The sequence below is a fragment of the Monodelphis domestica genome, chromosome 5 (genome assembly GCF_027887165.1).
Source record: "Monodelphis domestica isolate mMonDom1 chromosome 5, mMonDom1.pri, whole genome shotgun sequence".
Lineage (NCBI taxonomy): Eukaryota > Metazoa > Chordata > Mammalia > Didelphimorphia > Didelphidae > Monodelphis > Monodelphis domestica.
This window is the reverse complement of record NC_077231.1, coordinates 184222585-184240696: the sequence shown is the minus strand read 5'-3', so window position 1 is coordinate 184240696 and position 18112 is coordinate 184222585.

Genomic DNA, 18112 nt, shown 5'->3' with positions numbered 1-18112 from the left:
GATGCCTTGTCTAATGCAGCGAGGAGAGGGAGAGAAGGGAGATACTAGATACTTTTAATGTAATGGAATTAATTAATTAAAAACAGACTAAAGTATCATTACTCTGACTACGATAAGCATTATTAGCAAAAAATAGTAAAAATAGCCCAGAATTTATGTATTGCTTTGACATTTTCAAAGTGCTTTACAAATATCTTATTTTATTCTAAGGGCAACCATGGAATATAGGTGCCATTGCTACCTCTATTTTGTTGTTGTTCAGTCATGTAAATCATGTTTAACTCCTTCATGACTCCATTTGGATTTTCTTTCTTAATTTTTTTTTTTGGGGGGGTAAAGATGATGGAGTGGTTTTAGCCATTTCCTTCTCCAGTTCATTTTACAGATGAGGAAACTGAGGCAATCAAGGTTAAATAACTTACCCAAGGTCATATAGCTAGAGTCAGAGATTCAATTTGTACTCAGGTCTTTTATTTATTTATTTTTTGTGGTTGATTGAATACTTATTGATATGTATACTTTCATGCCAAAGGGGACTGCCCCCTAACTGGATTTTTGTCAATGCGTCTAGCAATTATTGGTTTTGTTCTTTTTTCCTCTTATCCTCAAATTATTGTAATCTTTAAGTTGATTATGGTTTCATGATCCTTTTGGGGAAAATCTTTTCCCAAAAAGATCAAATGGAGAAAAGTAAAAATGGAGATTTGAACTCCAGACTTCAATTCCCAGAAGTCTTTGATAGCTCCCAAAGATCCCTATAATCCCACCGGAGGTCCTTACCTGGGCTGAGAGCAAAAGGGGTGTTTAAACTGACTGTACGGCCCCTCCTGCTCTCTCTGCTTCTGCTTCTAAACACATGCATCTCTCAAGATGTAGTAGGTGAAATTGAATGGGCCTTTTGGCCCTCCTAGGCATGTGCTTTTCCTTATTTTGTATTTTCTTTATTTCTTAATCTTTAATAAACCTCATAGGACTTCCGGGTAAGCATGGCGTCAGATTAGACACAGCTCACTTCCCCTCCTCAGACACAACGATACAGACAACCTCAAAAGACCCCCAAAAAACCATCCTCATAAGAACAGAGGGAATCTACAGCAGGGAGCAACACTGAAGGTATGTGGGATATGGAAATTTCCACACTATAAGGGAACGAAAAAGGTCCCACCCAAATCTGAGCGAACCTATCCTCCCCCACCACACCTACGGAGCCAGAGTTAAAAGTCAGCACGCGCCAGAACCAATGAGTGAGGGAGGGGTTTACCAAGAGTGAGCAATGGGCAGCTCCAGGTCTGGGGAGCTACTAAGACCACCAAGGACTTATCCCTGAGAGCAGTAAAACCCAAAACCATGGAAGGCAGGCAAGGGGAGCTCAGACCTCGGGCGCTCAGAACCAGTGCACCATAATCAATGAGTGTGCGAAGTACACCCCTGAAATGAGCAAGGGGCACCTATAGGTCTTGGGAGTTAACTAAGACCACCAAGGACTCACCCCTGAGAGCAGTAACACCTGAAAGGCCAGCAGGCAGGGGAGGGCAGACCTTGGGCTCCCCCAGGAAGATAGCCCAGCTGTGGAGAATTGAGAGTTGGCCTGAGGCAAAAAGCCTTGAGCATTAGATCCATACACAGAGAGCTAGCCCTCCTCGCTCAGATTCATGACTGGAAAGGGAAGGGAAAATCAGAGAGATAGCAAATAGTGCCCAGGAACAACTTCCAAACACCAAGAAAAGAAAGAAGAAGGGATTGACTTTGGATAGTTTTTACAGAGGAAAAATACAGAATACAGAGGAAATAGCAGCAGAGGAAACCCAAATAAATGCTCCAAAACCTTCCAAAAGAAATGGAAATTGTCCACAAGCTCTTGAAGAATTTAAATTGGAGGTAATCAAAAAGATGGAAGCCTTCTGGAAGGAAAAATGGGAAATAATGCAATGAGAATTTAACAATCCGAGGGAAAGGAATTACCAATTGGAGAAACAAGCCTCAAAAAGCAGGAAAGACCAAACTGAAAAGGAAAACCAGTCTTTAAAGACCAGAATTAGGCAACTGGAAGACAATGATCTTGCAAAACAGCAAGAATTAATACAGCAAATTCAAAAAATCAACATATTAGAAGAAAAAATAAAATATCTCACTTACAAGGTGACAGATCAGGAAAACAGAGGAAGGAGAGACAATCTGAGAATCATTGGTTTACCTGAAAAGTCAGAAATAAACAGGCATCTTGATATCATAATACATGATATCATCCAAGAAAACTGCCCTGAGATTCTAGAACAAGAGGACAAAATAGACATTGAAAAAGTTCATAAAATATCCTCTACACTAAATCCCCAAAATACTACTCCCAGGAATGTAATTGTCAAATTCCAAAGCTTTCAAGCTAAGGAGAGAAACCTACAAGAAGCCAGAAAGAAACAATTCAGATACCAAGGAGCTCCAATCAGGATCACACAAGACCTGGCAACTTCCACACTGAACAACCTCAAGGCCTGGAACACGATATTCAGAAAGGCAAGAGAGCAGGGTCTTCAACCAAGAATCAGCTATCCATCAAAACTGACTATATACTTCTAGGGGAAAGTATGGGCATTCAACAAAATAGATTTCCAAATATTTGAAATGAAAAGATCAGAACTCAGTGGAAAGTTTGATATACAAACACAAAGAGCAAGAGAAACATGAAAAGGTAAATATGAAAGAAAGTGAAAAGGAGAAAATGTTTTTTTCTTTTATTCAAACTCTCTTCTATAAGGTCTACATTTAGATCAAATTACATATATATTAATATGTGGGGAAAATGTTATGTGTAATTCTCAAAAATTGTATGCATTATTAGAGTAATTAGAAGAATCTCTCATAGGGAAAGAACAGGGGATAAAGATGATATGTAAAAATGGGGGAAAAGAAGGAAAAAAGAAGGGGGGAATCGATGATGGTACCAAGATATACTTGAGGAAATAGAAATAAATTAAATAGAATAATCCTTGTCACACAAACATACACATGGGAAGGGGAGGGGAAGAATTCTCTTATTAGAAGGAGATGAAGAGAGTGATAATTGGTACTACTTAAATCTTACTCTCAGTGAAATCAAATCTAAGAGGGAAGAGCATCCAGATCCATTGGGATCTTGAATTCTATCTTATTCAACAGGGTAAGGGAGAAAGGAAAATTAAGGGAGGGGGTAGCAGGGAGGGAGTACAAAAAGGGAGGGAAGGAGAGGGGAGAAGGAAATTAAAATACCCTAAAAAATAAAGAAAGAAAATAAAAATAAAAAAGAAGGGAACAAAAATGGAGGGGCTAGAAAGGGAAGCATATCAAGGGAGGGGAGTAGGGGGACTGATTTAAAGTAAACCACCAGTTTAAAAGGTTATAGCAAAAGAAGAAAGGTCAGAAATTAGGGGAGGAGATGAAAATGCCATGGAAGTCACAAGTGACAATCATAACTTTGAATGTGAATGGGATGAAATCACCCATAAAATGTAGACAAATAGCAGAGTGGATTAGAATCCCAAACCCTATCATATGTTGTCTTTAAGAAACAGACATGAAGTGAGTAGATACTCACAAGGTCAGAATTAAATGTTGGAGTAAAATCTATTGGGCCTCAACTGATAGAAAGAAGGCAGGAGTTGAAGTCATGATATCTGACAGAGCCAAAGTAAAAATAGACCTGATTAAAAGGGATAGGGAAGGTAAATACATCCTGATAAAAGGGTGTATAAACAATGAGGAAATATCACTAATCAACATGTATGCACCAAATGGTATAGCACCCAAATTTCTAATGGAGAAACTAGGGGTATTTAAGGAGGAAATAGATGGCAAAACTATATTAGTGGGAGACCTGAACCAACCACTATCAAATTTAGATAAATCAAATAAAAAATAAATAAGAAAGAGGTAAAAGAGGTGAATGAAATTTTAGAAAAATTAGAGTTAATAGATATATGGAGAAAAATAAATAGGGACAAAAAGGAATACACCTTCTTTTCAGCAGCACATGGCACATTCACAAAGATTAACCATGTACTAGGTCATAAAAACATGGCAAAGAAATACAGAAAAGCAGAAATAATAAATGGAGCTTTTTCAGATCATAAGACAATAAAAATAATGATCAGTAAAGGTACATGGAGAGCCAAATTAAAAATTAATTGGAAATTAAATAATATGATACTTCAAAATCAGTTAGAGAACAAATCATAGAAACAATTAATAATTTCATTGAAGAAAATGACAATGGTGAGACATCTTTTCAAACCTTATGGGATGCAGCCAAAGCAGTACTCAGAGGAAAATTCATATCCCTGAGTGCATATATTAACATATTAAGGAGGGCAGAGATCAATGAATTGGCTATGGAAATCAAAAAACTTAAAAGCAAACAAATTAAAACCCCCCAGAAGAAAACCAAATTAGAGATCCTAAAAATTAAGGGAGAAATTAATAAAATCAAAAGTGATAAAACTATTGAACTAATAAATAAGACTAGAAGCTGGTACTTTGAAAAAAACAAATAAAATAGACAAAGTACTGGTCAATCTAATTTAAAAAAGTACAGAAGAAAAGCAAATTAACAGTATCATAGATGAAAAGGGGGACCTTACCTCAAATGAAGAGGAAATTAAGGCAATCATTAAAAACTTCTTTGCCCAATTATATGGCAATAAATATACCAATCTAGTCGATAGGGACGAATATTTACAAAAATACAAATTGCCTAGACTAACAAAAGAAGAAATAAATTCTTAAATAATCCCATATCAAAAATAGAAATCCAACAGGCCATCAAAGAACTCCCTAAGAAAAAATCCCCAGGGCCTGATGGATTCACAAGTGAATTCTATCAAACATTCAAAGGACAGTTAATCCCAATACTATACAAACTATTTGACATAATAAGCAAAGAGGGAGTGTCACCAAATTCCTTCTATGACACAAATATGGTACTGATTCCAAAGCCAGGCAGGTCAAAACGTGGAGAAAGAAAACTATAGACCAATCTCTCTAAGGAATATAGATGCAAAAATCTTCAATGGGATACTAGCAAAAAGACTCCAGCAAGTGATCAGGAGGGTCATTCACTATGATCAAGTAGGATTTATACCAGGAATGCATCGATGGTTCAATATTAGGAAAACCATCCATATAATTGAACATATCAATAAGCAATCCAGCAAAAACCACATGATTATCTCAATAGACACAGAAAAAACCTTTGATAAAATACAACACCCATTCCTATTTAAAATACTAGAAAGCATAGGAATAGAAGGGTTGTTCTTAAAAACAATAAACAATATATATCTAAAACCATCAGCAAACACCATCTGCAATGGGGATATACTAGATGCATTCTCAATAAGATCAGGAGTGAAACAAGGATGCCCATTATCACCTTTATTATTTAACATTGTACTAGAAACACTAGCAGTAGCAATTAGAGAAGAGAAGAAAAAGAAATTAAAGGGATTAAAATTGGCAACAAGGAGACCAAGCTGTCACTCTTTGCAGATGACATGATGGTCTACTTAAAGAATCCTAGAGAATCAACCAAATAACTAATTGAAATGATCAACAACTTTAGCAAAGTAGCAGGATACAAAATAAACCCACATAAGTCATCAGCATTTCTATATATCTCCAACACATCTCAGCAGCAAGAATTAGAAAGAGAAATTCCATTCAAAATCACCTTAGACAATATAAAATACTTAGGGATCTATCTGCCAAGACAAACACAGGAACCATATGAACACAAATACAAAACACTGTCCACACAAATAAACTAGACTTGAGCAATTTGAAAAATATTTACTGCTCATGGGTAGTACGAGCTAATATAATAAAAATGACCATCCTGCCCAAACTTATCTATCTATTTAGTGCCATACCCATTGAACTTCCAAAAAAAATTTTTACTGAATTAGAAAAAACCATAACAAAGTTCATTTGGAAGAACAAAGGATCAAGGATATCCAGGGAAATAATGAAAAAAAAAAACACAAAGGAAGGTGTCCTTGCAGTCCCAGATCTCAAACTATATTATAAAGCAATGGTCATCAAAACAATTTGGTAATGGTTAAGAGACAGAAAGAAGGAGGATCAGTGGAATAGACTTGGGGTAAATGACCTCAGCAAGACAGTGTATGACAAACCCCAGCTTTGGGAATGAAAATACACTATTCAATAAAAACTGCTGGGAAAATTGGAAGATAGTGTGGGAGAGATTAGGTCTGGATCAACACCTCATATCCTACACCAAGATAAACTCAGAATGGGTGAATGACTTGAACATAAAGAAGGAAACTATAAATAAATTAGGTGAACACAGACTAGTATACATGTCAGACCTTTGGGATGGGAAAGATTTTAAACCAAGCACGACTTAGAAAGAGTCACAAAATGTAAAATAAATAATTTTGATTACATCAAATTAAAAAGTTTTTGTACAAACAAAACCAATGTAACTAAAATCAGAAGGAAAGTAACAAATTGGGAAACAATCTTATAACAAAAACCTCTGACAAAGGTTTAACTACTCAAATTTACAAATCAATTGTACAAAAAATCAAGCCATTCTCCAACCGATAATGGGTAAGGGACATGAATAGGCAATTTTCACTTAAAGAAATCAAAACTATTAATAAGCACATGAAAAAGGATTCTAAATCTCTTATAATCAGAGAGATGCAAATCAAAACAACTTTGAGGTATCACCTCATACCTAACAGATTGGCTAACATGACAGCAAAGGAAAGTAATGAATGCTGGAGGGGATGTGGCAAAGTAGGGACATTAATTCATTGCTGGTGGAGTTGTGAATTGATGCAACCATTCTCGAGGTCAATTTGGAACTATGCTCAAAGGGTACTTAAAAGACTGTCTGCCTTTTGATCCATCCATAGCACTGCTGGGTTTGTACCCCAAAGCCCAAAGAGATAATAAGGAAAAAGACTTGTACAAGAATATTCATAGCTGTACTCTTTGTGGTGGCCAAAAATTGGAAAATGAGGGGATGCCCTTCAATTGGGGAATGGCTGAACAAATTGTGATATATCTTGGTGATGTAATACTATTGTGCTAAAAGGAATTATAAAGTGGAGGAATTCCATGGGGACTAGAACAACCTCCAGGAAGTGATGCAGAGCGAAAGGAGCAGAACCAGGAGAACATTGTACACAGAGACTTACACTGTGGTTCAATCGAATGTAATGAATTCCTCCATTAGTGTCAATGCAATATCCCTGAACAATCTGCAGGGCTCTAGGAGAAAAAACACTACCCACAAGCAGAGGACAAATGGTGGGAGTAAAAACGAGGAAAGGCAACTGCTTGACTACAGGGATTGAGGGGATATGATTGAGGAGAGACTCGAAATGAACACCTTAATGCAAATACCAACAACATGGAAATGGGTTCAGATCAGGGACACATGTGATACCCAGAAGAATCATGCACTGGCTAAGGGAGGGGTGATAGGAGGGGGGGAGGAAAAATTATCTTTGTTTCCAATGAATAATGTTTGAAAATGACCTAATAAAATAATATGTAAAAGGAAAAAAATAAACTCCATAAAAATATAATAGTTTTAGCAGAGAAATTAATTTTAACTGATACACAGTGTATTAATGTTTTCCCCCCTCCCGCCATAAACTTCTTTGTGACATATAAATTTACCCCTATTTGTTTCTTTTCCCATTTCTTTTAATATTAGCCTCTTTTTTTAGCTCTAGTTGTAAATATATATATATATATACACAAGTGTATATATATATACACACATGCATATGTATTTATACATGCATATATCTATATACTTATTCATGTCTTGTCCTTTCATCCTATACAGTTTGTCACTGTTCCTTATAAGTGTAATTCTTCTACCTGTCCAGGTGATAGCAACAGTTTTTAAGAGTTACCAATGACCTCTTTTCTTATAGGAATATATATCATTTTAACTTATTGAGTCTCTTAAAAAAATATTTTTGTTTTTGTTTTGTTTTGTTTTTCTTTTTCCCCTCTTTTTTAATTACCTTTTGATGATTCTTTTGAGTTCTGTGCTTGGACATCAAATTTTCTGTTCAAGTCTGGTCTTTTCTTTACAAATTCTTGGAATTCTTCTATTTTGTTGAATGACCATATTTTCCCCTGTAAGAATATAGTCAGTTTTGCTGGGTAGTTGATTCTTGGTTATAGACCTAGTTCCCTTGCTTTCCGGAATATCATATTCCATGCCTTTTGGTCCTTCAGTGTGGATGCAGCCAGATCCTGCATTATCCTCACTGTGGTTCCATGGTATCTGAATGACTTCTTCTTGGCAGCTTGTAATATCTTTTCTTTGGTTTGATAGTTCTTGTATTTGGCTATAACATTCCGGGGTGTTGTCAGTTGGGGATTAAGTACAGGAGTTGATCTGTGGATTCTTTCAATCTCCAGTTTTACTTCTTGTTTTAGGATATTGGGGCAGTTTTCTTGAATAATTTCCTGTAGTATTATGTCCAGGCCTTTTCTTTTGTCATGGTCTTCTGGTAGACCAATGATTCTTAAATTGTCTCTCCTTGAACAATTTTCTAAATCCTCAGTTTTGTAAATGAGATGCTTCATATTTTCCTCAATTCTTTCATTCTTTTGGTTTTGTTTTATAGTGTCCTGCTTGTAAGGTCACTTAATTCCAATTGCTGTATTATGGTTCTTAAAGACTGAATTTCATACCTGGCTTTTTGGTCATTATTTTCCTTCTGGTCTGATTTTCTTTGAAGGTCATCTTTCATCCTTTTTACCTCATCTTTCATTTCCTTTGCCTCATTTTCCAACTGGTTGATTTTGGCTTCCAAGACACTATTTTATCGTTTTATTTCAAGTGCTTCTTTTTCCAGATGACTTATTTTAGTTTTTAAGTTCTTTTTCCAATTGTCTTCAGCCTCTCTTAATTGTCTTTTGAATTGTATTTTGACTTCTTCCACAGTCTGTATCCAATTCGCTGGGAGTTCTGATTCATCGTTTGCTGTTCCCTCCTCCTCTGTTCCGTTTGCTGTATAGAACCTGTCTATTATAATTTCTTCCTTATTTTTTTGTTGTTTGCTCATATTCACCCCTTCTTTGTTCCCCGTATTTGTCTGTGCTCTTGCTCCTCTCATTTTTTTGGTTTTGGGGACTTATGTCAGTCTCCCCTCTTGGAGCTTTGACAGAAGCTCTCTAGGTGCAGTCTCTAGGGGAGATTTGTTGGGGTTTTGAGCTTCCCTGTCCTCTGGAGGCTTTTGATTTGATTAAAGCCCAGCAGTTAATTAGTAGGGGTGTTGTGCTTGGGCTTCCCTGAGTTCTGAAGAGTTTTGATGGGATTAAGTTCAGCTTTGTTGGGCTGGGTGTGGTCTGAGTCCAAAACTTCCTGGAAGGCTCGAGCAAATATGGAGGATCTCCACAGCTCTGGCAAGGCTGCCAGATCTATGCTCCCTCTCTAGCTCCTTCCCCTCCATCTGTGTTGGAAGCTCTGAACTTGGCAAAGCCCTGCCCACAAGGTGCACCCTCCAGACCAGCACCTTTGCCCACCCAGAAATTCCCGCTCCCGCTGGAGTCTCAGAGCTCTAGGTGGGCAGGGGGAGGGTTCCTGGGACCTTCCTTCTACCTTCCCCTTAAACCCCAGTGTTCTCAGATTCTGGCTTTTTGGGGGGTATACTTTTTGAATTGAGCCCAGCAAGAGGGTTCCTTTGCTCAGTCTTGTTAGGTTTGATTTTCAATCCCCTAGGAGCATTCAGTTTGTGATTGGTAAGGAAGGGTATTCAGAGGTCTGAACTTCTGCTCCTTCTAGGCCGCCATCTTGACCTAAAAATCTATACTTGGGTCTTTTAATTTCAGGCCTGGCATTCTATTTACCGAGCCACTTAGCTAAATCCTTTTTACATGTAAGGAAACTGCGGCATAAAGAAGGTAAATTGGTTTACTAAGGCCATAACTAGGAAGTGGGACCAGATTTTGTCTCATATCTTTTGCTCTCCATATTCTGTGGGTACTAGTTGCCTCCTCTTTGCAATATGTCCTTCTTATTTCTTACTTTTCCTTACTCTAATATATCAGTAAAACAGAAATACAATGGGGAGGAAAATGAAATGTTTTATTCTAATTTTCCTACCAAGAAGGCATAATTTTGATTTATTAGAGACAAAGATCAACACATTTCCATCAGCTGAGCCAGCTTTCATTAACTCCCTTTAGCTTATGGCATTGTATAAAATCTTAGGTAATTTTGAAGTCATGTGGGAAAAGTAGACAAAAAAGAATTCTGATAAAATTGAAATGCTTAGAGTAGATAAGAATCTAAAGCTACTTTTTAAACTTAATAAAGTAAAAATTTATTATAACTTACTTTGCTCAAAGATATTTTATTTGGTATATTTAGAGGGGCAAGAAAACACCCTAGAAAACTTTTGGAACACAAAACCAAAAATTTTTTCAAACCAACATATAGTTTTCTTTTTTCCCCCCTCTTTTCTCTTTCCTTTTTTCTCTTGCTCTTTCTTCCCTTCCTGTCTCTTTTCTTTATTCTCTCGTCTCCCCCTTCAACACATTCTCTTGATTGCCTCATCAGTTCCCATGGAGGCAATTATAGTCTCCATTCAGAAAACTTCCAGATCTATATGTCCTAAGGCAATTCCTCCTTAGCTCCATTCCTGTTTCCCATTTACCCAACTCCACCAGGATGGCTCATAAGTATTTGAAACTCAACATGTATAAAACTGAATTAATTATTTTTTTTTCTCCTAACTTTTCCTCTTTTCTGAAGTATCTTATTTCTCTAAAGGAACCCACTAATTCTTTTGGTCGCAATGTTGGAATCATACCTAATTTTTCACTCTTATTCCACACATCCAGTAGGTTCCAAATCTTGCCAATTCTAATCCCACTACACTTCTTATGTCCTATTACAATATTGCCAAATTAATTTTTGAACCAATTAGATAATTAGAAGAGAAAGCTTTATAGAGGTCACTGTCTCACCCACTTCTTTTATTTTTTAAGAGATGAAGAAAGTGAAGTTCAAATAAGTTTAAATGCCTTTTTATAAAGGTCACAAAGCTAATTAAAGTAAAGCTGAAAGAACACAGATATCCTAACTTTTGGTCCCATGCACTTTGACCTATGATCACATCCTTCTGCTCAAAACTTTACTCAATGACTCCTCAGCACCTACTGAATCAAATCATGCTGAAAAGATCAAGCTAAAAGGGACCTTGGAGATCACCTAGTACAATTCAATATTCTGTCATTGAAGATTCTTTATGATCCAGCAGCAACCTAGTCTTATCCAAGCATTTAGTTTGAAATTACAGTAATAACGTGTCTTGTTATGCAGTTTCTAGATCCACCAGGGGGAAATTACCGGTAATTTATGTTCGGCAAAACCAAACTACTTGCTGTTCACCTGATATACCTGTCCCTTTCATGCTTGTACCTTTGTCCAAGTTATTCACTCAGCCTGGGTTGTCTCTCCTATCTTTGCTTGCTGAAATGCATACATCAAGTCAAGCACAAAGGCCATTGCTTTCCCAGATAAATGGAGCTACAATTGATTGTTCTGTCCCCCAAAGTTCCTATGACATTTCAGATTCATCACTTTTATTGTACTTATCAAATACTCTTTTGTATTATAGTTATTCATGTACTTCTTTTCTGCCCTTTACAGGGTAACCCTCTGAGGAAAGAAATTGTCTTGTCTTTCTTTGCATCTCTTTATGATGCACATAGCTCAGGTAGTAGGTGACCACTGGTCATTAAAAATAATCCAATAGTCTCATTTTATTTTATCTAAAAATGTATTTTATTAATATATTTAGTTTTCATAGCACAATCATTTCAGGATATACTACTTCTTGCCAGCCCTTCTGCCCAAAGCTTCCCCTTTCCCTGACTTCTCTGTTATTGTTAGGGGTACAGCCGTCATCTAGGTTTTCAACCTAGGTGTCATCCTTGACTCATTACTCTTTCACTTTCCATTTTTAATAAGTTGACAAATCCTGTTGTTTCTACTTATATAAAATTTTTTCTACATACCCTGTTGTCTCTTGACTCTGACACTAACCTGGTGGCTTCTGCCACCACTTAAGTCTGGACTATGATAACAACCTACTAGTTGTCTCCCTGTCCTAAGTTTTTTCCAAAGTGCCATCTTCTCCTCAGTTGTTTAGCTGATCATCCTAACTCAGAAATCTGATCATGTTACTCCCTGATCATGTTACTCTGGCTCAGCCTGAGCCAGAGTGGTTCTGAGTTAAACTTCTTTCCTTCTCTCCCTTTTTCCTTCTCTCTCTCTCTCTCTCTCTCTCTCTCTCTCTCTCTCTCTCTCTCTCTCTCTCTCTCTCTCTCTCTGTCTCTCTCTCTGTCTCTGTCTCTATATATACATATATATATACATATAGTACATAATAGTTAGCATGTTGTCTACTCCACTACCCTGTGAGCTCCTTAAGGGCAAAGACTTTTTTATCTTTCTTTTTATCTCCAAGCACATAGCAATTGCTTAATAAATGCTTTTTGTTATATCATTAAATTGTTATATCAAACATAAACTTAATTTTTAGTTTATGTGAGTTTTCTTCAAGAAAAACTTGGATACAGAAAACTTCATCAATTCCCAGTAACTCAGAAGCTGCAATCCTTCCTTAAACAAATGTGGTCTTTGCCAAGGTGAAGTACCATCATATTTATAATATATCTTCTGGTGCAGTGGAGCTGTGAGCTATTACCTCTGCCCTTTCTACCATGGTTTCCTACTTGAAGCTAAGAGTTGCAGCCTGTTCAATCTATGGGAGAAAACCAGGGAAAGATTTTTGCAAAAGGCAGGACTTTAGTTGAGATCTGAAGGAGACCAGGAGACAGAAGGAAGAAAAACATTTTAAAAAATGGGGAGTAGTCAGTGGATGGAGTGTCCTGTAAAGAGGAAAGCAAAGAGGTCACTATCACCAGAGTTGTTCATCCTTCATTTTCCAAGAGGACCAGTGATCTCATGGAGTGATGTTCTGACTTGCAAATGAAATGGATTTAAATGAGACAGAGTTGTATAAAGTTGTCAGTCTCATGTTCGCTTCCAAAGTCATCAAAATTTAGTGACAAGACAAAAGTCAAAATGATTGGTGACAGCCCAAGATAAAGAGGAGTCCATTACATTCAATTGTACCCTAGTGTATCAATCTGTTTACAATGTTCTCCTGGAAACTGATGAAATTTTTGAGCTTGTGCCCCAACTCTGTTTTCCCTCTAAGCTCTGTGATTTGTTTTTGTTGAGCAGTTTTGTATAGCCTTGTGCATATCTTCCATTATAGCAGAACTAATTGTATTTAATATTTAAGTTAAATGTATTTAACTTAGTTTTAGTGTTTAAAAATGTACATGATTATAGTACTGTGTGTGAGTGTACAAATTCTGTTTCAGTGTATTGCATTCTATATCAGTTCATCCAAATCTTCCCATGGTTTTTTTGAATTCCTTATATCTATTGTTGCGATCTATTACAAAAAAATATTACTTCATTGCATTAATTTACCACAATTTTTTCAGTCACTTTTCATTCAATGAAAACCCACTTAGTTTTCATTTTTGTTTCTACAGAAAGTGCTGCTATAAATATCTTGGTGTCTAAGAGGCCATATCTTCCCAGTAACCTGTAGCTATTTGTTGAATGAATGAATAAATGACCTTTTGGCCAACATTTGATCTTGTTCATTCATTGCAAAAAGGATTCAAACTTATGCAGTTTAAAAAAAAATACAGGATCATTTGACATTTTTCATTTTTAATCAATTGTGTTATCATTATATACTCACAAATGTTTAAAACTTGTATATAAAATACTTAAATTAGTGAATAATGTAGTTTTAGAAAATATTGTTAATAATTTTTGGAAAATATGAAATGGGATAAAATAAAGTACTTCAATCACAAATTTTTATATCTCAACTTTAAAGTGTTTCTCTTATCATTATCCATTAGCTTTTAAAATGAATACATCTTTCATCACTGTGATATATTTAAATGTAGATAATAATCTAAAATCAGACTAAAAGAATAATTGTATAGACTCAGAGACAGGATAACCAATATTCTGAATTATTTTAATTACTGAATACTGAATAAAACATAAATTTAGAAATGGTAACTGAAAATGAATACAATTATAATTATCCACAACTATTGAAATGTTCTCATCATGCCAAATTTAGTGACTATAATGCAAATGATCTTACTGTCCTAATTATTAATAATTCACATAGAAAAAGATGCCTTGAATGTTGGTAATAAATTTTGTATTTTTTTATAGGCAAAATGAAGTACAGAACCAAGGCAATTACTAGGGTATTTTAAGTAAAATAGCATTTATGTTGAGGAAAAGAGAGGCAGAGTGGAATTGTGGGTTGTGGGCTAACCTTGGTGTTAAGAAGTCCAAGGAAATATCTCTGACAATACTACTTCTGATATCATAGACAGATTTTATCATACCCCAAGATATCTCTCAGACTATAAATTATAGATGTTTTCTGTCCACATTATCAAGAAGAGGGAGTTTCTATATTAGACATTCCATACACTGATGAAATCACAGAATTTTGAGTTGGTAGGGACTTCAATGGCTAATTAGTTCAACTTATATCTCAAAGAAATCAGAGATCTAAACAAAACAGATAAATAAAAATTGAGGAAATGTTGCTCCTCCTACTTCCTTTAATTGTTTATATTAAATGTTTAAATGGATTGAATTATCTGGATAATTGTTTGATTCTCTTCTTCATTTTGCCTAAATAGGCAAAGGTCTAAGATTGTTATATGATACATAAAGTTTCTGTAAAACTTCTGATTTTTAGTAATGCTCAGATGAGAGTCTCAACTTTTTTACTTTTTCATTTTGAAAATGACTTAAACTGACAAACATCATCTACAAGCAAATAGCTCATAGAATCCCAATATTTAGACAGAGCAAGGTCCTTAGGGATCATCAAATCCAACTACTTTATTGTAGAAATGAGAAAACTGAGTCCCATAAAGTATTAAGGACTTGTTTGAGCTCAAATGGCAAGTAGCAAAACTCAGACTGGAATCAAGGCTCTCTGACTTTTAGTCTGGCACTCAATAGGGGACAGAGAATCATGAGTAATGGAGTCTAAAAAGCTCACAAAGCTTATTTTAAAACAATATAATTTCCACTTGTACCTGCTGTGTTTGCAAAGTTGTCCTCTTTGAGTTTTGTCTTCTTTCTTTTTCTCTGGTCAGACTCAAAAATTAAAAAAGAATATGTCATAGAAAGCATTTTCAAGAAAAGCAGAAGGTTTATGTAACTCACAGGTGGACTAATCAATCCCTGAACCATTAGGAGTTGACTGTGATTGAATATTCTTTGGGTCTTTAAAGAGTTGATCTAGTTAGTTTGTGAAACATTCACACACTAAATAATGTTCAGATGTTAATGTTATTAAATATTGAATTAATTATGATTTACAGGGAATTCTAAGTTCCTTCAAATCTCTGACAAAATCCTACTTTCCACTAGAAGCCTTTCCTCAGCATCCCTTAGTGCTGTTAGTGCCTTCCTTCTGAGATTATTTCTGATTTACTCTGTGTGTATGTGTGCGTGTGTGTGCACGGATATGTGCATGTGTGTGTGTGTGTGTGTGTGTATGTGTGTGTGTGTAGAGTTCATACACAGTGCAAAAGCACATTGTCTCTCCAGTTAGAATATAAACTCCTTGAGGTCAGGAACTGATTGTGTCTTTGTATCCCTAGTGCTTAGTATGGTTCCTGACACACAAATGATTAATAAATGTGTATTTTTGCGTAGCTCTTTGACTACCAAATAGTCCAATTAGATAAAAAAAAATTATTTAGCACTCCAGCTCACCTCTTCACATCCATATACCCCCCACACACACGCACCACACAAAATTTCATTGGAAGACCTTTGCTATCATTGCCATTTAAACTTAAAAAAATAATTCACAATGTTAAATTACAGTCCACTTATAAGTCAAGCAATTTCTCCTAATGAAATTTGCTTTGATCAGGGGAGGCATATTCTTCTTCAGATCACTGCAGATTTTGAAAATGTAAGCTAATAAATTGCCAGTGCTCAAATAATAATGAATGGCGGTGATGGTGGAGCTAAACTCTGCCTGAAGTTCATTTGGCTCATATGAATACTTGACAAAGAGGACACATACAAATAAGTAAGAGAATTATTTTAAAAGATTAGTTGTTATAAAGGGGAAATAAACTTAAACCTCAATATTATTTAGGTTTTTTGGAGCTTTCCTAGCTAAATCATTTTCCCAGAGCCACATAGCTAGTATCTGAAGGAGGTCACATTTGAACTCAGAGCTTCCTGATCCCAGGCTCAGTGTTTTATTCACTGTGTTATTATTTCATTTACTCTTCATAATAATCCGTCAAATGATTATATTATATATGATGAAGTATATGATGAAGAGTATTATTGTGCCCATTTTACAGATGAGGTAGCTGATGCTCATAGATCAATCAATTAATCAATCAAGAATTTATTAAACACTTTCTATATATCAGATACTGTGCTTGGTCCTAAAGATACAAGTACAAAAGAACAACAATCTCTACTTACAAGGAGCTTATATTCGAACAGGGCAGAAAATAAGTGCATATATAAATATGTAAAGCACAAAGTGAACAAAAACAAAATCTTTAAATACAAGATGGTTTTAGAGAGCTGGTACTGGTAGATGGAAGGGTCAGAAAAGCCTATGAGCAAAAGATGGTGCTGGAGTTGCATTTTAAAGGAAGAGATAAGGTTAAATATATATATACTCCAGGCATGGTGGCTGGTGCAAAGAGATATAGACTGGAGATGCTATGATTTTAAATAATCTCAGTGAATATAACCTTCCACTATTCCAGGACACTTTGAAGTAGACCTCACCATTTTCAGAAATTTAAGTTACTCTTGAACTTCTTGCACTTATTATTCTTGCAGATATTCACCTCTTCCTCTAGCCTTAGTCAAATGTAGGGGCTTAATCAAGAGTAGAGAGAGAAAAGAAAGCACCAAGACATGTCCTGCCAGGAGCCTGGGTATAGTTTTCTATACCCTTTTTAAAGCTATCTTCAGTTTTAGAATATATGTCCTATTCCTTGACTACCTGGCGTCCTTTGTAATCAGCTATTCACGTTTGTGAGATAGTTGGCCAGAGTTAGGGGTTTAGGCTGTCACTGGGAACAGAGTGAAGAAAAGAGGCTTTTTCTTAAAACTGAGTAATGTATGATGCTCAACTGTGAATGGCTTAACTATTATCAGCAAGACAAGGATCCAGGACTACTCCCACAGACTCATGATGAAAAAGGGTATCAACCACCATAGAAGGAACAGATTGAGTCCAAATGCAGATAAAAATATACCACCCTTCACTTTATTTCCTCTGTGGATTTTTCTCTAAGTGTAAGTAATATGTGTCTTGTTTCATGACATGATGAACATGGAAATATGTATCGTATGATAATATATACAGCCTATATCATAATATGTGCCTTCTTTTTGAGGGGGAGGGTTATAGGAGGGGAAAAATGGGACTGTAGTTTTTGGACATAGCTAATGTGAGAATTTGTTTTTCTTAGATAAGCATATTTATTATAAATTTGTTGCATATTTATTATAAATCTTGTGTGCTATATTATTGTTATGTTACATATTATATTGTTACATATAAAAATTAACAAAAAAATTGAACCTAAGTTCAATTGGAACTATGTAACCTAGTCAACTCTTTTTGCAATGCAGAAATTAAGTATGAAGAATTGTCTAATAAATATTTTTTGATGATAACCATGATTGGAGGTTATTTGTGAAGAGGTCTAAGCTTTGCCTTTAGAACTTTCTAGTAGAATACTATTTTTCCCTACTGCCTATTAATGGCCCATAATAAACATCAGTAACTTGGACTCTGATGAGATTTAGCTGATGATGATAGCAATTTAGCAGCAAATTTACAATGGAAGCCAAGTTCTTTTTGAGCCATCTTTGAATTTACCTTAATGATCTCATTGCCTTTTGCATTTGAGCTGAGCAGCTAATGGTCTCTGTAATAAATTCAATAAGGGG